Source organism: Dasypus novemcinctus, chromosome 5, assembly GCF_030445035.2.
Source record: "Dasypus novemcinctus isolate mDasNov1 chromosome 5, mDasNov1.1.hap2, whole genome shotgun sequence".
In the NCBI taxonomy this organism is placed as follows: domain Eukaryota; kingdom Metazoa; phylum Chordata; class Mammalia; order Cingulata; family Dasypodidae; genus Dasypus; species Dasypus novemcinctus.
The window spans coordinates 9,730,157-9,752,090 of NC_080677.1; positions in this window are offsets into that span (position 1 = coordinate 9,730,157).

The window sequence follows — 21,934 nt, forward strand, 5'->3', positions numbered from 1 at the left end:
ACAGCAGATGGTCGTTTCTTTTCTATTATATTCTTTGACAAATAGCTCCAAGAAAAATAATATTTCTATCGAAAAAATCAGTACATGCGATTATTTCAATTCCTCCCAAAGGAAAACAGGAGTTAAGTTAAATTAATAAAAAGGTGTTTCCTTGAACACTAATTGGCAAACAGCTTGGAGAAGAACTTTCATAAGGGTTTGAATAATTGAGCGCACCCTGCTTGAAAAAAGATATTTGGGATGATAAACCAGATTGTGTAACACTAATTTGCTCAGTCCCAAATAATATATTATATGTTCTCTCCTCACTTCTCCTTAGGAAAAAAAAAAAAGAGAAGAGGGAGAGAGAACAAAAACAGGAGCTTGGCAAGAGAAAAACATCACAAAATATTTATTGAATATGATTTAAATGGGTTCAAATGGATTTTGTCCAATAGTAGAATGTTGTAAAATTTTACACAAGCATTGACCTTGAAACATTATTTTGAAATTCAACCAAAAGAGCATTTTCATCTGGCTCATAAAGCTTATCAATGACTTTCTTAACTTTTAGTTTTTCCTAAAATCTCAGGTAGGGATGGGGAGTGAGAGAGTCTTCTAAAAGCCATTTGATCATGTCTTTACCCAAGACTGGGAAGGGTTGTGTTAGTTGTTAGAACAATATTGTCCAATGTATAATGGGTCTAAGTGAGGAAAGAATTACTTTTGGGGCTTACATTATATAACACTATGACTTATAAGCAAGGCAGTGAGGTGAGATATCTCAATATATCTACCATAGCTCTGTAGTCAGCAATAAGCAGAAGCAGTAATAAAAGTGGCACTGTGAGTAGATGCTACATTTTAGCCAGCATAACAAGAAAATGCACTAAAAGTCTATCAAGGACACTACCTTTCTATAAATGCCAAATTCTAAAGATAAGTGCAAACATTCTTTTTTTTTTTTATTCATTTTCTAAAAAATATTACATTCAAAAAATATGAGGTCTCCATTCACCCCCACTGCCCCCACCCCACCACTCCCCCCACAGTAACACTCTCCCCCATCATCATGACACATCCATTGCATCTGGTGAGTACATCTCTGGGCATCGCTGCACCCCATGGCCTGTGGTCCACACCATAGCCCACACTCTCCCACATTCCATCCAGTGGGCCATGGGAGGACATACAATGTCCAGCAATTGTCCCTGCAGCACCACCCAGGACAACTCCAAGTCCCAAAAATGCCTCCACATCTCATCTCTTCCTCCCATTCCCCACACCCAGCAGCCACCATGGCCACTTTTTCCACACCAATGCCGCATTTTCTCGATTATTAACCACAATAGTTCATAAATAGAATATCATTAAGTCCCCTCTAATCCTTACTGTATTCCTCCTTCCTGTGGACCTTGGCTTGATTGTGTCCATTCCACATCTATGTCAAGAGGGGACTTAGATTCCACATGGATACTGGATGCAATCCTCCTGCTTTCAGTTGTAGGCACTCTAGGCTCCATGGTGTGGTGGTTGACATTTTTCAACTCCATGTTAGCTGAGTGGGGTAAGTCCAATAAATCAGAGTGTAGAAGCTGAAGTTTGTTGAGGCTCAGGGCCTGGTTATCATATTGTCAGTACAGAGATTCAAATCCCCTAGATATATCTTAAACCCCAGCACCAACTACAATTCCAGTAAAGTAGCATGAAAGGCTTGTGAAAAGAGATCCCATCTGAGTCCAGCTCCATCACGCAGAAACACCAGCTCCAAAGAAGGGCCAACTGACATGGCAGTGAACTCCATCTGCCATGACCATAGAACCTGTGGGTCTCTTTAGCCCTTAAAAGAACCAATACCTGGGGTTGTATCTACTTTATCTGTCTCTGAGACTCTGCTCAGGTGTGCTTAAGGGCAATAAACATTCTTAAAAATGAGTTATTTTCCGAAAACAGGCTATTGGGTGGACTCTAAAATTTATACTGATGATCAAAAGAAGAGTGGAGACGGAGAGAAAGATTTTATGCAGAGGATTTCCTTGAAGAAAAGCTGCTGAGAGTCTCATCCCGTTCTGACAAAGAGAGAGGAATCGTAAGGTATCTATCTGCTCTCATCAAATGTGGAGAGAAGAGTTGCAAAGATGATGACAAGGAGAACTTTGATATGGTGACCTGTTGTCCCCATTTGGCAAGGACAAAAGGGCTTCCAAGATTTGGGAATTTCAGTTTTAAAATCAGGGAAGTCAAGAACCAACTGGGAATAGGTGGGTGCTCTGTAATATGATCATGGAGTTGAGGGACACACTGTACCAGGGTCTGAACCATGTCCTAATATTGTCAGTTGTCCTTCTAGGATTCCCTACTTTCCTTATTCCCCAAATCTCCTGGTCTGTCGTTTGATCCTTCCTCTCTTCAAACTTCCCATACCTCTACATCCTCAGCTGAAGACTTGCTTCCTGTTTCAGTGAGAGAATTAAATAATCAGAAGAGAACTTCCAGGGGAACTTCCATACATCTCTAACACCACATCTGAGGTCACAACTTCTGCCTTCCCTTTTTGTCCTAAGGATGAGTCATGACATCCCTCCATTTAGGCACCATATCTTATCTCCACCTTCCAGTTTTAAGAGGTAAGCCAGCAATTGTCTCATGTCTCCTAGAGTCTCAGTTTTTAGCACTCTCTTCTAGATAATTCTCATAATCATAAAAATATGCTATCTCTTGTACCTTTTAAACACATACTTGCACAGGCACACATGACTTCATTTTTCTCTCCATTCTTTTTCTCCCTATTTCTTTTTCCCTTTAAGAAACCTCTTAATGCTATTCTCAGTCTCCTCAATACCATTCCTCCCATTCTTTACTAACATTGTAGCCAGGCTTTTTCTCTAATGTGCCACCAAAATTGCTCTTGTCAGGTCACTAGTGGCCCTTACATTGCCAAATCTAATGGTCAGTGCTCAGTCACTTATGTGCCGTATTTGACACATTTCATCATTCTTCCCTCCTGAAAATACTTTAATTGCCTTTCAAGAAAGTATGCCAACCTTACTAAAATTATATGCCAAATAAGCACCTATTTGTATATAACCTGTATTCAATATTCCAAATGACATTTTAAGAATATAAAATATATTTTTTGCTGTCAGTCCTATGGATTATATAGTGCTTTGGAATTGTATGGACCCAAGAAAATCATGTTCTTAGACCAATCCATTTCTATGAGTGTGGGACCATTGTAAATAGAATCTTTTGATGAGGCTACTTCAGTTAAGGTATGACCCACTTTATCATTGGATTTATCTGATCTTTTATATTAATTAAACTGGAGGTATCAATTTTTGAGAAGCATACCACAGAAATAAATTGTCCTACTTATCACATCATATCAGGGGGTACAAGATATCTACATGACTTATTGTTGGAGATGTATTTAACCTTGATCACTTGGTTAATGTTTCTGCATGTCAAAGATATTACTGTCCCTTTTATTAAGCACATTTTTGTTTGGAATGTCAATTATGCACCAGGGAACCATATAGACTCTGAGGATCTAGATTTGAAGGGAACAGGCTTGTTGCCTCCACGTAGCTCACAGAATTACACAAGGAGATAGAAGGGTTTGTAATTTATGGCAGGGTTAAAGAAGAAGTTTAGATTGTGGATGAAGTTCTCCCAGTCCGAGATTCCCAATGGAATCTCAGAGCTACTGAGTAGGAAGGACCAGCATGAGTTCTATCCCAATATGGACACTGTTAAAAGATTCCCAAGGTCCATTTTGCCATTGCAGTTGGCCTCAATCAAATTCAACACACTGATTGCTCTATCTGTGCCGCTGGTAGACAATCAGTCAAACTTCAGAGCATAAAGCAACTTTCAAGATAAAAGAAATAAAGAAGAAAAAAATAACTATTTTGACCTTAGCTGAAATGGGGGAAGTGTGGAATTTAGCCAGAAGAAGGTACGATTTCTAGAGAAAACAGGTAGAAGAGTAAAAGAATGAAGGTGAGATAGTTTAAAATGGTGAGTCACAAAATGGCCTCAGAATTAATGTTTTCAAATATTGATGTGCCCCCACGTGTGAAAAGAATTAGATTTGTAATAAAAGAGAAAGAACAAGGACCAAATAAGGGAACATGGTGAATGGGGGGAGGCAGTCCTGATTCCTTCTCATTTTCACATTCCATAAACAAACATTCTTCAAGTTGCATTAATGTTATTTTCTAAATATTTGTAAAATCCATTAAAAGTCATTTTCTTTCCCAATATATTAACTTACTTCAGGTCTCTGCACCAGATTGGCCTCCCTGTCTTAAATCCTATACCCACCAATCTGATTTCTGTGGAGTATTCAAAATGTTCTATGTAAAGTCTATATCTGATCAGTATTTCTCTATCCTGCCCTGAATGTCTTCCTCAGGCTTAATAGGTAAAATTCCATCTTCTAGAGAAAACACCCAATTTCTTTCATACTTCTCCAATCTCATCAGTCATCACTGCCTGTCTCATTTTTCAACAGAAAGCTATGTGTAGTTTCTTCCCCACCAAATGTTTCTCAGCTCCATCCCTTTGATCATTTAATTCCTACTGCCTGGAATGCCTTCCCTAATTGCTCTTCTCTGGACTTGCTCTTAGTTACCTTTAAGGAATTAACATCAGTCTCACCTTGTAGAGGCACCTCTCTGAGCTACCCTGATGGCTAGTGAGGCATCTCTGGATCATTATGTTGGCTCGTCAGCCAGCCTATGCTGACCCACATGTCTGCCTCTCAGCTGCTGTGTGAAAGAGTGGACAAGTCACTTCACCTCTCTGAGCCTCAGATTCTGCATTTTAAAAAATGAGGATGATCTTTTTAACAAATGGTGCTGGGAAAAGTGAATATCCACACACAAAAGAATGAAATTGGACTCCTGGGGGAAAACCTTCATGATCTTCTGCTTGGCAAAAGATTATTAGATATGACACAAAAAGCATGAGCAACAAAAGAAAAACAATAAATTGGACTTCATCAATATTAAAAAGTTTTGTTCATAAAATGACAATGCCAAGAAAGTAAAAAGACAACCTACAGAATAGTAGGAAATAGTTGCAAGCCATATTTCTGATAAGGGTTTAATATCCAGAATATATAAGGAATATCTACAACTCAACAAGAAGCAGAAAAACAACTTAAATTAAAAAATGGTCAAAGGATGCAAATAATCATTTCTTCAAAGAAGGCATGGCGAACAATAGAATTGAGGGCTTTTAATGTTGGAGTTTTGATGTTGGAGTTTGATGCTGAAGACTTAAACTGGAGCCCTGGGAAGTCAGCACACAGAGGAAAGAGAAGCCAGCCCCAGGAAGAAAGGAACCTTGAACCCAGAGAAAAGCAAGCCCTAGGAACAGAGGAACCCAGGAAGCCTGAACCCTCGCAGACATTAGCAGCCGTCTTGCTCCAAACAGGCTTTGGTGAGGGAAGTAACATCTGCTTTATGGCCTGGTATCTGTAAGCTTCTACCCCAAATAAATACCTTTATAACACCAAGCATACTTCTGGTATTTTGCATCAGCACCCCTTTGGCTGACTAATATAACATACTAATCATAAAATAAATTTCACATAAAAATATGAATTACTGATAAGCAGTGTTGATCAATATTGAAAATATTTGCATAGTGCAAATCTGAAATATTATGGAATTCATGGGAAAGAATCAGAATAGAAAGAATTGCTCAACTCTGTTTTCCTTTAACAATGTCTTTCCATAAACATTTATTTTAAAAAATAATGAGGCAGTAGAAGAACATCCAAATGGAAAAAGCTCTGCTCAGCCAGAAATGCCAAAAGATTTCTAAATTCTAGAACTTCTCTCAAGAAATGTCTTAATCACTGTAAAATAAGCTTTTGGTAAATGCTTAAGGTTAATCCAGACACATTCCTTGATGCTAAGAATGACTTCAGGTTCCTGTTTGACCTTTTCTCTAGGATTCCCTATAGAGATAATACATCAGAAATAATTGCACAGCAACTTCTAAGATGCTAACCAGGAGGTACAGAGATCTGAGCGCAGATTGTCCACAAGTTAGATATGGGAAAAATGGGATCAAAGAGAAATGCCTTACAAGGCTTAACTTTTAGGTCAAGTTTTCTTTGTTCTGCAGAACAATTCACTCCAGAATACATTTAAGTAGAAAATCCCATAGAACATTTACAATGTAATTTAACTTTTGCATATTTGATTTCTGTAGAGAATCTTAGTATAGGGCATTTCCAATTAAAACTTATCAATATTTAACAGCATTATGATAACTGCATTAGCTCTTTCCTTTGCAACATGTTTTCCCTTCCATCAGGGTACGAATGTAGTGTAAAGATTTCCCACCCTTACACCATTTATTTTGTTCTCTACCACAGCATAAACCCTGAAAGATTGTATATATTCTCTGTGTCCAACTTTTGTCTCCATTTTTCCTTCCAATAAAAATGCTCTCATTAGAGTCACTTATAGTTTCTACTTTCTTGAAACTAATGGGAAACTTTCATCCTCATTTCAGCAGCATTTGACAGGGTGGTTATATCTTTCTTTTTAAAAATGCTTTCTTTACTTAGCTTTCACGACATTAAATCCTCCTGAATTCTTTTCTGCTTCATTTGTTCCTTTCCAAAATCTCTCAAACCCTTTTCAGCCTTCAGTTCTGTAACTAATCTCATTCCTTTAAAGCCAGGCACTATGTGCTGATAGCTTCCCAATAGTTCTATCTTCTGCCTTGATGTCTCCACTGCACCAAATTGGGAGAGGAGGAAAGACACCAGACTGAGAGGGGAGGAAAGAAAAGAAAAGATAAAAGAAGAGAAGAGAAGAAAAGAAGAAAAAAAGAAAGGAAAGGAAAAGAAAAGAAAAATGAAGAGAAAAGTTGTCAGGCTACCTGGTTTGAATCTCACTTTAGCACTTGCTATCTCTGAGACCCTGAGAAAGCTCATCATAATTGCCATCGCCTCATTTTCCACATCTATAAAATGAAGTCACTGGTGCTCTCCTGACAAGGTGGTTGGGAGAATTATAAATTAAGATTAAAATCCCTCTTTCGGGTCTGATATGTAGTAGGCAGTCAATCAGTGTAGCTCTGCTTGTTAAAATTGGCAGCCATAGTAAGTGCTTGGTTAACATTTATTAAATTAAATGCAGGCTTGTTTGGAATATGATTCTTATTTCATCCATGGATGTACTGTTTAAGTTCTGGAATCAGTATTAAAGCAATGGAAGCAACTCTTTAAAAGTAATTAAAATGGGTTTGGAAGTCAGAAAGCCCTAGGTTTGATTGGCAACTTGTCTCTCATTTTGAAACTGTGTTTTAAAGGAAAAATGAGAAAGAAGATGATGTCTTTGCAATGCTTCTGAGTCCTCCATCCTCTCATCTCCTGAAAACTTATATATCCTGTAAAGTCATGTCTCAAGTCACTACCGCCCAAACCCACGCCTGCCTCTTCTCACTCTCCACCGCAGGGAGTGCTCCTTCCTCAGGGACCTTCTGCAGAAGAGGCAGCCAGGAGTCAGGGCTCACTCCGGCTCTGGTGGCAAGGATAAGGAACTCATTCAGGTGCCCTCAAGAGTCTGGGGATTGAGCAATGTTTGCAAGTGTGCCCAAGGCCCAGGGACTGAAAGAACCTCACGTGGCCCTGCACTCAGGGGTCAAGTCTGGAGGGGCTGTGGGAGCTGGGCAGGCACTAGGACACCGACAGCTTCAAGTCTTCTGTGTATCCTTTCAGTGATGGGAGCTGGTGATCCTTCAATCAAGTTAGCAGCCACTAACAACCCTTACTTACATCCTTAGTCCTTATTTCTGTCTTTAATCTTGCAGACAACTTGTTAATTTTTCCTGATTTTCTTTTTTCTTTTTTTTCCTTTTTTCTTTATTTCTCTCCCCTTCCCCCTGTTGTCTGCTCTCTGTGTCCATTCGCTGTGTGTTCTTCTGTGTCCACTTTGCATTATCCAGTGGCACTGGGAAACTGCTTCTCTTTTCTGTTGCATCATCTTGCTGTGTCAGCTCTCCGTGTATGCAGCGCCACTCCTGGGCGGGCTGCACTTTTTTCATGCAGGGCGGCTCTCCTTGCGAGGTGCACTCCTTGTGCATGGGGCACCCCTACATGGGGGCGCCCATGCTTCGCAGGCACTCCTTGAGCATGGCAGCACTGCGTGTGGTCCAGCTTACCACACGGGTCAGGAGGCCCTGGGGATCGAACCCTGGACCCTCCATACGGTAGACAGACACTCTTATCAATTGAGTCACATCTGCTTCCCAATTTTTCCTGATTTTCCAGCTTAAATTCCAGAAAGACAGAGAGAGAGGGAGTCGTAGACAAAGACAGAGAGAGAGACAGAAAAAGAGAGATACAGAGATAGAGGGGAAGAGAACTGGGGAGACAGAAAGACACAGAAACAGTGGGAGACAAGGAGCAGAGAGAGGGGACTGGTCATCCCCACGCAGGCAGTTTTTCACGTCTGATGCCCTCATTGGCTTCCAGCTTCTGGATCAGGTGTCTGACAGCAGATATGGGGTCTTCTGCCCCCACTGATGTTGATCCAGTCATCTCTGTGGTCACATAGTGTGAAGAATGACCACCCTTGATGAAGATGGAACCCAGGCTAGCCTCATCACTAACATGACTGGACACTAAAGCCTTCGCATCATTTCATCAACGTCAGCCTGCACCTAATTAGAACATGAGGGACAGGAACAGTTCACCTTGACTTTGCTTCCACCCAAGAAGCCAAAGAGGACACGGGCTGTGTGCTCGGGATATCCACTCAGTTTTTACTTTGATGGTTGCAAACGCATCTGAGATATGGAAAGCTAGCATGGCATGCCAGGGGTAGCGCCCATCTTCTCCCTTAGTCACAATTCATTCTGAGAACATTGGTAAATGTTTTGTCACTCATTTATCCATTTGTTCATCTCACAACTATTAATTGAGCTCCAACTTCATGCCAGGTATAGGTGCTGAGGATACGATAGAGAAGAAAAACAAAACTCCCTGCCTTCAAGAAGCTTACATCCTGGTGGGGAGAAAGACAATGAAGGAGATTTTTTAAAAGTAAGATGAGTATTACAGGAAATGGGGTAAATGGTGAAGACAAAGGAAGATTGAGGAAGGAAGTTAAGGAAGGGTTGGAAAGCCAGGGATGGGGACTGATTTCAGAAGAGTGGCCAAGCAGGGTATCCCTGGAAAGGAGACTCCTGAGGGAAAGTGGATGGAGATGAGGGTACGGGCACCTGGGGGGCACCAGGAAAGAGCCGAAAGAAGGCCCTCCAAGGAGGGGGTGCAGAGAACAGATGCTGTTTGTTCTCATCTTCTGAACAACCTGATCAAAATTACTCTGTAATGAGATCACTGATGTAAGAGTTTATGGAAGCGATGTTCTGGGTAAAACAAAATGAAAGCCCACCTGTGGCCTAGGAAATTATACTGTGGTTGGTCAACTCAACTACTGCTTTAATCCATACCCCTAACATGACATTGTCACACAGAGTTTAAGACTAGAGTGACAACATGATGGGTTTGCCTGATTCAGATGGTAGAGACCCCTTCCTGAGAGAAGTGGCAGGGCCTGGGTGAACCTTTGGAAGATGAGTTTATTCTCTCTCTGCCCACTCTCCACTCCCCTCCATAGCCCCAAGCTAAGCAAATAGCCCTTCAGGGAATTATCACCACTTCTGGCATGACTTCTACAAGCCCTGAGGCACTGTAACCTTCTCTCCTTCGCTAGAAGCCCTCATGCCTCCTGACTGTTATATCACAGTGCTGTAATTATACTCAGGTAATTATGTCTCCTCCCATCAATCTGGGAGCCTCTTGAGGCTAAGGGTGTGGGCAGGTCCTATTCACAAACAAAGCAGCAACTCAGGGGACATTTGTGGAACTAGTGGACAGAACAGGTGACCCTCCCATCACTCTTTTTCTTCCTTTGGGGCCTCCCATCAATCTTAAGAGACTAGGTAGTGCTTAGAGGACCTCCATTGCATTGAATGGGTTTATTTACTTGTGACAGGAAGGACTGAGCTATTTTCTAACACATACAGAATTAGAGGAAGAGATCAAAAAGCACGTACAGAGGGAGCCTTTCCAAAAAGTTGGCTATAAATGACACCTCCTTCCCCATTCCATCACATCCTCATCCTGTGGGTTAATGTTGAATGATGAAATTCCCATGTGGCCAGGATTCTGGGAAGGTGGCATGCCAAACGTTTTCTAAGAACTGAATATATAACCCACCCTTTCCCATTGTTTTCAACTCTTCCAGGACTGACAGGAAAATTCATATTTTGAGCCTCAGATTATATATGGTGCTAAAATTGTGAAATGGTGAGTCCAAGAATAGTGCTCTGGAAGGTTCTAATTAATGATGGGATAACTGTTCTATATTAAAACCTGGCATTTTTAAGGAAAAAAAGATAATTGTAACAGATGAATGAAACATGTTCATTAAGTATGAGGCAATGGAAATATTGACACAGTTGTTATAGAAGAGGTCCTTCCTTAGAGAGTTATAAACTCACAGGATTCATAGACCAAAAAAAGTCATTGTTTATCACACACATGGAAATCTTAAAATGTTAAAATTAGAGAAAAAGAAGATATTTATAAGATATATGTATACATATATTTCAAAAGTTGTGAATCTTTAGCAGCAAAAATTGTATGCAATATTTTAACAAAAATATATAAGAAACAATATTCATTTTCCTTTGAAATATATAGGACAAAAACAACAAACTAGAATGATGGGAAGGAAGGGATGTTTCAAATACACTAGACTGTAATAAAAGCAAAATTAAGACCATACTATGCTGTGGGACCCATCGAAAGATGCACAAGTGACATTTCCTGTGGGTCTGAAAAAAACAAAGGACAATTTTCACCACACTCATTATTAAGAAATAATGTTATATGGGGCCAGACCCATTTGGGAAATGATGGCTTTCTCTGGTTGAAAATCAGTCTTACCAACTCAGTCTTATATCTTGGGAAATAGCCACATGGTTTCATCTCAAGCCCGAGTGACAAATAATCGTCTCTTTTGGAAAGAAGGTTAACATCTCTCAAACCTGAAAGTTCATGAGAGGCCAAGGCAACTCTTACATCGAGCAGAGTGATGCCTTTCCTAAGTTGCTCAGTTTCCTTTCTTTAATCTGTTATTATTTGATTTTCAAAATTCTCATTTATTTCAATTTTCAATTTAAAAACGGCCTCTTGACACTCTGGCTTCACTGCCCGTCAGCTCTTTGGTCCCTGGCAAGTCATTTAACCTTTGTGTGTCTCAGTTTCCTCATGTGTACAAGAGGGATAATAATAATAGCACTCCCCTTTATATAAATTGTTATGAGGATTAAACGAATTCACACATGCAAATCATTAGAAGAGGGTGAACATTTGCTATGATGGTGGTAACAATTGTTTCAATCAAGGAGGCCACTGGATTGGAAGTAGACCATGAATTCTAATTTCCTTCCAAGGATGAGAACTTATGCATAAAGAGCAGTGTACCAAGTAGAGGATATTTTCAGATACTGCCAAGCAGAGACAAAAGGACAATTATGAGGTTTGGAGGATCCCTGGATTGGCTGGGACAATGGATTAGATTCTCCATTAACCTCCTCTGTTGGAGTAATTATATGACTTAATACAGTTAAAAACATATGGTGCTGGTAATACCTGGAGCCAATTCAGATGAAGAGACAGGTTAGAGAGTCACAGCCTGGTCCAGAAGACCCACAGCACATCAGGCATTGCCACAGGGTGCTTATTTGTGGAGAATGGAGGAGAGTCCTTGTGTAAGCACTCGGGAACAAGGGAGGCTGCACTTGAATTCAACCCAGCTTGCTGAGGGCTTCCTGGGCTCTGTGCTCAGTTCTAGGTTACAAAGAACTCAAACCTAGACACACCATCCTCTTTCTAATGGGGAAGGCGTATCTTCATTAAAAAAAGAAAAATCCCATAAATGCTAAATCAGAACTATGAGTAGATGCCTCAAAAAAAAAAAAAAAAAAACAAAACACAGTTCTCTTGGAGCATTGATAAGAAGCCTAACCTTGCCAGGGACATTTGAGCCAAATACTGGAGGATGAAGTTGGGCTGATTTGGGGAAAGAGACCAGAATCTGGGTTAGAGAGTTAGTGGAGGGTATTCTTGGCATTAAGAGCTGAAAGTGAATTGGATTTCTCATTAGAATATGATGGAAAGTGGACTTAAGGCTGAGGAAAGGCATAATAGGCATGGGGGATGAGAGGCCACAACAGGACTCTCCTTGTCAACTTCTAGCCCTGCTCATGGATGTACAACATCGAAAATTCCAGAACCCCTAGGTGCTGCCATTGAGTGTGGAGTAACTAACAAACACAACAACTGAGTGACTGAGTAACATCTGTAAGGAGCGTTTCTGAAAAAGGATCAGCCCACTCTCTATATTTTTTTCTTTTCTCCACAACAGAAAACCTAATTGAGCTTCCACTGCAGCATCACACTGTAGGTCAGACTAGGAAGTGAGGCAAAATTTTGGTAGTAGGCCACAAGGACTGATGTCCGCTCTGCTCTGGAGGCCCCCCCGTCCTGCACTATACGGGGCAGCTCACTGGGAACGGCTTCCCATGAATGGGGCTTTGTTTCCATTAGCCATTCATCTACATGGCAAAAGAGGAAAGAAAGGTAGGCTAGAGCTGCCGGCTTGTGGATAAGTCCCCATTACCTGCAGGTACAAAGGGTTCCTTTCTAAAACCCTCTTATGTAAGATGGCCTCTTGGCTCGGATGCGTCCAGACATTCACAGGAAGGTCAGGTAACAAGAGCTGCTCCACAAATGGGCCTCTGATTGGGAACAATGCCACTGGAATTGTGTTTTTCAAAGATGTTTGAATGTGATTTGGAATCTGTGGCTCTGCTCAGGACAACATCCTCTCTCTGCAGCTGGGGAAAGCAGACTGCCTTTTTCCCAGTTAAGTCCAGTGGCCCTTTGTCCCCGAGGCCTGTTTCTAGGCTTGCTGGAGCTCTCTTTGTGAGCCCCTGAAGGCCATTCCCACATGCTGCCAAGTGAAAATCGAGCATCCTCATGAAAGGAGACTCTCTTTACCAGCATGTGTGCCTTCCACTAGGTCATCATAAACTCCAATGCCAATAATTGTTCCTGAGGTGCTCTCTGCCTCACTCTCGGCCATCTTCCCCACACTCAGGCCCAGCTTTTCTCCTACCAGAATGTTGGGTGCTCCCGGAGTCCATGCTCACACGGAGGAGGCAAGAAACAATTCAGATCACCAAGTCTTATTATCTAGTTTCTTATTTGGTTTTTAAATGATGGCAGGAAGATGATGAGAAAGATAAGATCTGTTGGCATTTCTGAGGGCTGACCTTTTGAACACACCAACCCATTTGATTTTCCTCTGGTCCAAGGAGCATCCTTAAGCCGCGAGGCTTTTGCTCTCATATCATGGCCTTTTAAAGACAATGGCAGGATCCGTTTGTCCTATCATCCTTGTTTTGATTCTACTCTATACTATGGAAGTATTTCCATTTGCTATGGGTAAACACTTTCTTTGATTGTAGTTTAGTTTTCTTGGGGCACTGATTTTGGTCTGCTTATTTAGTTTTCCTTAAGTGAAGTACACTATGGTTCTTTTTAGTTTGACTTGGAAGTGGAAGAAAGTTGAAATATTCTGCACCTGTAGACCAGATTATAGGAAGCCAATAAATGCGCACCCCCCCAACACACACACACTCTGTCTTTGGTCCAAAGAGATGCAAATAGCCTGGTGAGCACCATGCATCCCATGTGTGCAAGCATGTTTCTGGCCTCCACTTTTCTATTCTGAATAGTTCAGCAGACCCTCACAGCCCTCCCTCAATGGGTTCTCAAAACTTACCAGAGGGAAGGAAGTTTCAACAACAGTTGTTCTTCAGTTAAGTATCTGGCACCAGTTTCACTTGTCTTCTAAAAGTACTAGCTGGTGACAAAAGAATGAATAATAGCAAACATGTTTAATGGGGAAACTCTAAAGCCACTGGTTTCCACCAAGTTTCACAGTTTGGTTGTGTCAAGACCATTGTGTGGTCATGACTACAAATTCCTATCGCAACCGTGGACCCTGTGGCTTCCACAAGAGAATTGAGTGCCCTGGGATTGACGGTGATGAACAGGAAACATTGGGCATGTGCAAAGACCCTCCCTCCAGGCAAGTGTACTGCCCCAGCCGTTTCCCACATACCCCAGACCTGTCATTGCAGTTCTCTACTTAAAGCTGTTGCGATGGCCACTTCCCACAGAATGGTGACTATGGTAGGTTGAGTTACTTACCTCAACAAACACATGTTCTTAATCTTAATGTACATCCTTGAGGCTATGAACCCATTGTAAACAGGATCTTTTGATCATGCTATCTTTAGGTAAGGTGTGGTGGACCAAAGCTGCATGGGCCTTAATCCAGATGACCAGATTACAGGCCTTGGGAAGAGAACCTAGAAGTTACAGAAACCAGAAAGGAGAGGCTGTTACCACGTGGTGGGAGGCAGAAGTACACAGCAAGGAACCCAAGGATTGCTGGCAGCTGGCACCAGGCACTATAGTCTTGGGAGGAAAGTACAGACCTAATTAAAATAACTTGATTTTAGACCTTGCTTAGCCTCAAAACTGTGATCCAATAAATTCCTGTTGCTTGAGCCAGTCCTTTGTGTGTACTTGTGATAGCAGCCCTGGCAAACTAAGGCAGTGGTCAAACACCTTAGCATATTGGATTTTGTATGGATGTAATGAGGTAATTTTTAAAGTGTATTAGTCAGGGTTCTTCAGAGACACAGAACCAACAGATGTATGTGTTGCTATGGGCAATCTCCTTTGTGGGCTGTAGATGCAATCAACTGCTTGTACATGCAAATCACATCCCCTTACTACCTTGTTCCATACGAACAAGCAGGCCAGTGCCTGTTTGACCAAACAAGTGGACACCATAACCTACCCAAACTGACACAAAAGCTAAACCGTCATAGTAAGTGCACTTAACTCCTGGTGTTTTTAAGGTCTTTAAAAAATTAGTCTTATTGCCCTCTTCCCCTTGTAGCAGACATTACTGGTCTCTGATAGACATCCTACTGCCCTCTTCTTTATAAAGGGCCAAGATGTTTTGCTTCCTGTATTGGTGGGGAAGGTGGAGAGAGGAGTATGATCAAGGCAATCCCACTCACCTTGGCCAGGGTTTGGCAAGTGGTGAATATGGGACCTGATTCAGCTAATAAGAGGTAAGGGTAAACTTTGGGGTTTGTGCAAAACAACTAGCTCCCTGATAAAAGGAGACGTTGTGATGGAAAAGAACCTCCTTCTTGTCCCCACTGCCTTCCTGCCTGGAACGCTGATTGAAGACATGGTACCTGACACTGGCACCTTGAAACTATGAAGTCCAATCAAAAACTGCAGAGTTGCCTCCTCTGACCCTGGGACCACCTACCCCTGGGATTCTTGGGGGGTGAATGTAATACCTTAAGTTAAGTCACTGTAATTGGATCTTCTTATGTTTGCTGTCCAAAACATCTTAAATAATATACCATGCATGAGTACAGTGACATTTCAGTCTTTTATGATGTGGACTCTTTAAACAGGCCCCTCCATTGGTCCAGAATTCCCTTTTCTGATGTTTCCATAAGCCCCTACTAACCCTGCAAGACAGCTTCAGTCACCCTCTCCTCTGCTGACTCACAGCACAACGTGCCTTCCCTCTGTCTCCAAGGCTGGGTGGTAACATGCACCTCAGTGTCTTCTAGGGAGTTTGCAGGATCTCACCCAGCTGTGAGCCCCTGCAAGACAGAAGGAGGGTTGCTTTAGCTCACAACCTCAGTCCTGAGCATGGGGCATTGCACATAACAAAGATTGCTGGGTTTAGTTTTTTTTCTCTCCCAAAGAAATTGTGCATCTCAGGAAATGTCATTTGACTTTGATCCTGACAGTAAGACAGCCTGTATGTTACGGCTAGTCCTGATTAGAGCAAAGCATGTATGTCATGGAATGCGCATTCTAACTGGACCTCTGGGTTTGCTTCCTTGGCACCCACTTCTGCAGGTCTTTTCTGTCTACATTCTTCATATGTCAATTGAGCAATGGCCAAAAAAAAAAATGTGTCTACACCCCAACTCCCACAAATATGCAATCATCCTCTACATCAGAACCTGGGGACAGAATTTCCTCTACTTAAACCAGGAAGGAAAAGGAAGATGGAAACACAAACCTACATAGCTTGTGAAATTAAAAAACCTCCCAACACAGTCCAATCCTGTCTGAAACTGGCATTGCCTCCCCGAATTCATTTATGTATTTTTCCTGGTAATGATCAGAAATTTATACCAAAATGCTAGGAAATCAGATTCCTGTTGTGTCTGGGGCCAACTTTCAGGAAGGCACACCCAACTGAGGTCTCCAAGGTTCTCAAGGTGGCAGGAGGTAGTTCTACAGTGCCTTTACTGGCCTCGGCATACCTTTGTAGAAAGGGCATTTAGATAAATTCTCTGCAATTGGCCCACTAAGTAGATTAACTTTTCCATTTAGACCCATATGTGCATCACATGCCAGGCATTGGCAGTGAAAAAATGATGGCCATCAGAGGGAGACTTCCAGGGAAGATGGCAGAGTAGGGAGCTCTAGGACTCAGTCCTTCCACCAAAACAACTATTGAACAGTAAGCCACTGTCTGAAACAACTATGCTGAACCTCAAGGAGCCAGAAAAACACTATACAGCCACCAGGAAAGAGCAGGAGGAAGAGGATGATAAATTACATAAAGAACTGTAAATTCCGCTTTCCACACAGCAGCTACCAGCACCCACCTTGGCAAACCACCGCAGGGTCCAGTTCCTGGCTAGCTCACTGGTGGAGAAAGGGACTTAAAAATCCCCTTCCTCAAGAACAGGGGTGGGCACAGCCAATCACTGATCATGGCCTTTGATTAGCAAATTTAGATGGCTGGATCCCTGCTGTGAGGGCAGCTATTGTTTCAACCAGCCCTTGGCAAAGGCAGTGGCAGCCATTGTCCCAACAAGGATGAAGGCAGCACTTCCTTGGGGCTTCAGGGGACAGTTAGCTGAAGGGCTGCATCTGCTGACCAAGCCAGGAAAGCTCAGCTTTGGAGAGCCAACGGAAAAGCTTTTGCCCTACCTCACCCCCTCCAGAGGGCACTTTGGAGCCAATCTGCACCCCTTTCTTGGGTCCCTGACCCTGTTTTGACTGGGAAAGGCTGACTTGGAAAACTCTTCCCAGGGTAACACTCCTCCAAGAATTTGCCCTCGAGGCAAAAGCAGCATGAGACAAGGAAAGGAAGGTTAAAAAAAAAAAAAAAAAAAAATATATATATATATATATATATATATAGAGAGAGAGAGAGAGAGAGAGAGAGAGGCAGACAGCCTGGGGCAAAGCCCTGATGCCTTCAAAAATCCAGGACAGGGACGTTTATCCTCCGGGAAACAGAGGGGCAACTAAATTCCTGTAAGCAGGGAAACTTCAAAACAAGTAAAAAGCCCAGGACAAGACAGATGCCCAGAAGGACAGGGAGGACCCTGCACTCCACATTCACCTTGGGCAGACCTTCCTCAAAGGAAGGTTGAAGCTCAAGAGAATCTGTCTTATCACCCACTGCTTACAAAACCAAGAAAACAGACATCCCAGTGAGTAAATCCCAGAGTTGAAATTGTCAAGTGTTAAATATAACACTGTATAACAAGAGAGTACAAGACAAAGAAACATGAAATGATGGCCCATCCAAAAGAAGAGGATAAAAATATAGAAACACCAATGAAAAAGATGAGAATGTGGACATACCAAACAAAGCCTTTAAAAAATATATCTTAAAAATGCTCAAGGAGATGAAAGTACAGGGAGAGAACTAAAGGATATCAGGAAAAGAACAAATGAACAATATCAGAGTCTAAATAAAGAGAGAGAAAATCTTAAAAAGGAATCAAACAGAATTACAGGAGTTGAAGACTACAGTAACTGAAATGAAAAATGCCCAGGAGGGTTTCAAGAGAAGATTGGATCTGGGAGAAGAAAGAATTAGTGAACTTAAAAACAAGACACTTGAGCAGATCAGGTGTAGCCCAGTGGTTGAGCCCCTGGTTTGTATGTATGAGGTCTCGGGTTCAATCTCCAGGATCACCTAAAAAAATATTTTTTAATTAACAACAACAACAACAAAAAAAAAACAAATAAAGACAAGACCCTTGAAATGAGTAAGGCTGAGGAGCAGAAAGAAAAAATAAATTTTAAAGATGCGCAGCTTGGCAGTTCCTCAGGAAACTAACTATAGAACTGCCATATGATCCAGCAATTCCACTGCTGGGTATATACCCAGAAGAATTGAAAGCAGGGACACAAACAGATACATACACACCAATGTTCATAGTGGTATTATTCACTATTGCCAAAAGTTGGTAGCAACCCAAGTGTCCATTTACAGAAGACTGAATAAGCAAGCTCTGGTATATATATACAATGGAATATTACTCAGATGTAAGAAGGAAAGCTGTATTAACACATGGAATAACATGGATGAAGCCTGAGTACCTTATGTTGAGTGAAGAAAGTCAGGCACTGAAGGACAAATATTACATGATCTCACTGATATGACTTAAGCCAATTAAGCAGACTCCCAGAGCTAGAGTCTAGAAGATAGGTCATCAGGAGACAGAAAGGGAGTAGAGGGTGATTAGTTGATGCTCAATATGGGCAAAATCTATGATAAGGTGGAAGGGGGTGGTTGGGTAGTAGATGGGGTGATAGTAGTACAGTGATGTGATTGGATAGTAGTACAGTGATGTGATTCAATGGTGCAGGAATGTGAGGTTGAGCAGGGTGGGGGGTTAAGTTAGACTTTCCATGGAATTGGGGGCAGGACTGGTGGAAGGAGCAGGTGAACTCTAGGGATTTGTAGGACTGTGTTACAATGGTGGGAATGCTCTTTTGGCAAATATGGCAGGGGAAGGTTACTGGTGCATGGTGTCAGGAGTTGGGGGTACACAGAATAGGGTGCACCTGGGCCATGCCTCTATGGAATATGGAAATGTTCATCTTGTCATAGTTGCTGCAATCAGCTCACAATAGGTCTGCATGAAGGGAAGGTGGTGTATAACTTAAAGAAATAAAGGACAGAGAGAGAGACACAAGAGAGGAGATAAAGATGGGTCCAGGGGACTCACAGCTTCTGGAACTGAGAGCCTCAACCATAGTTTCCACAACATATTTATTTGGAAACTAATGAGCAACTGTTTGCTACCAGAACTGCAACATCATCTACAATAATAGGAAGCAACTGCAACATCTACAATAAGGTAACATCTACAATAACAGGAAGCAAGTGCAACATCATCTACAATAAGGTAACATCTACAATAGCAGGAAGCAACTGCAACATCTACAATAAGGTAACATCTACAATAACAGGAAGCAACTAATAGGGAACAGTAAGCCAGCTTCCCACAACATATAGTGTGTTATTTCAGTGGGTGGAGACCCACACAATAAACAAGAAAATATTAAATTCCCATCCTGGAGTCCTGCTATGTTCTCAATTAGAAGAGAAATAATCTCTCAAGAATATAGACAGTGTCTAATAAAAGAAAACAGAACAATATGTCAAATCCTCAATATTATTGCATGTAACTATGAACCTTATTTTTCAAAAATTGAAACTTAGTTGTTACCATAGCTTCCTAGGGCAGGGGGGCAGGAAAGAATTGAATAGATGGAATATAGGGCATTTTTAGGGTATTGGGAAAGTTCTGCATAATCTTGCAATGATGGATACAGGTCATTTTAAATTTTGTCAAAACCTATAAAAGTGTACAATGCAAAGTGTAAACCATAATGTAAACCATTGACCGTGGTTAGTAGCAATGCTTCAATATTTGTACATTAATTGTAACAAATGTATCATGACATATAAAATCTTAATAATAGGGGAGAGTAGGAGAGAAGTAGGGGGGTTGGAAATATGGGAATCCCCTATATTTTCCATGTGACCTTTCTGTAAACTGAAGCTTCTTTTAAAATAAAGCAAATAAATAACTAAATAAAACACTGGGGGAACATATGGAAGAAATTGTCACTGTACATAAAAGATAACAGCTCTTAGTGATGAAAGACAGAATGAAAAAATTTTATTACATTTTATATTTTAATTTTATTTGTCATATTATTCTAATTTAATTTTATTATTAGTTTTATTTATTTTTTTGGCTTTGTTCTTGAGGAGGTTTTGGATTGAGAAGGGTCACAGTTAGGGCAGGGAGGGATCATTGGTGTAGGGTGGCAGTGATGGGGGGATGTGTGGGGAAGGGTGCCCCTGGCATGTCTTTATATCACATGAATATTTTCAAGTGGCCATGGGCCCTTGTCTTGGTGGATGGAGACCCATACAATAACCAAAAGAATATTGAATCCCCATCCTGGGAAGTCAGGCTACATTCTCTAACAGAGTGGCAAAAATTCCCTGAGTATATGGGCAGTGTCTTGCAAATGAGGACGGACCAATACTCCAGGCTGATAGTTGTGCTTATGAACATCTTTTTGAGAAATTGAAACTTAGCCTAGTGTTATATATTGCTGTAGAGTTACCTCCTGGAAGCCTCCTTGTTGCTCAAACGTGGCCTCTCTCTAAGCCAAACTCAGCATATAAACACACTACCTCCCCCCCTAACCTGGTATTGGACATGACTCCCAGATATCAGCTTCCCTGGTACCAACAAGGGATTTTACCAAGTGCCAAATAGCAATGCATCTGGTAAAAGACCTTGACCAAAAGGAGGAAATGTTAAATACAAATGAGTTTTATGGCTAAGAAATTTCAGAGTGAGTTTGGAGGTTCTTCCAGAGGTTATGCTTATGCATGCCTCAGCAGGATCTCATTGATTGCCACAGTAAACAGCGCCTCAAACAGTGGGGCTCCTGAGGGCTCTAGAGACATCCAGAAACTGTAAGCAGGGCAGACAGCTCAGGAATTTGTCACCCTGTCAGTGGACTGTACCTTGGAATATATGCTCCCGAATGTAGCAGATTTAGACTTATTTATAATTTCCCTATACATGGCTCTTCTACCCCTTTTATTTAAATCTATAACTAGCACTGTACTCCTTAAATATATGTCCCAGACACTTAAATCTTCAGTCTGTTCATATGCCAGTTGAGCCTTAAATCTCAGCAGAGTTGCAATACCTACTCTCCAGTTCACTGGACTTATCCAAGACAAGTAACTAAAGGAGGATGATGAACAATGCCCATCCCAAAAACCAGAGGATATCTGTAACTGCAAGCAGGACAGTTCCATCCATATGTCCTGTAGCAGTTTGATATTATTGATGAATTCAAAAAAGAAATATTGGATTATATTTGTAAACTGGTCTGTACCTAGGCATGATTAAATTATGATTAGGGCTTTGATTGGGCCACATCAGTAGGGTGTTGAGTCCCCACCCCTCGGTGGGTGGGGACTCACAGATAAAAGGCATGGGAAAGACAGAGTTGAAGTTTTGATGCTAGAATCTTGAGCTGGAGCCCCAGGAAATAAGCACACATTGGAGCTTGGTTGTGAGGAAAGAGAAGCAAGCCCTGGGAAGAGAGGAACCCAGGAAGCCTGAACCCTGGCAGACGTCAGGAGTCATCTTGCTCCTACACATGGTTAAAGACTTTGGCGAGGGAAGTAATTTAAGCTTTATGGCCTGGTAACTGTAAGCTTTTACCCAAACAAACACCCTTTATAAAAACCAACAGATTTCTGGTATTTTGCATCAGTATCCCTTTGACTGATTAATACATGCCCCACAGAATCTAAGTCCCCTCTCTGTCAGAAGAAGAGTGGGCATCACCATCCTATATGCTTCAAGATTGAGGAATGAACAAACATAAGTGGGAAATGCAACTATGGACTAAAGTAGACATATTATTATTCCAGCAAAG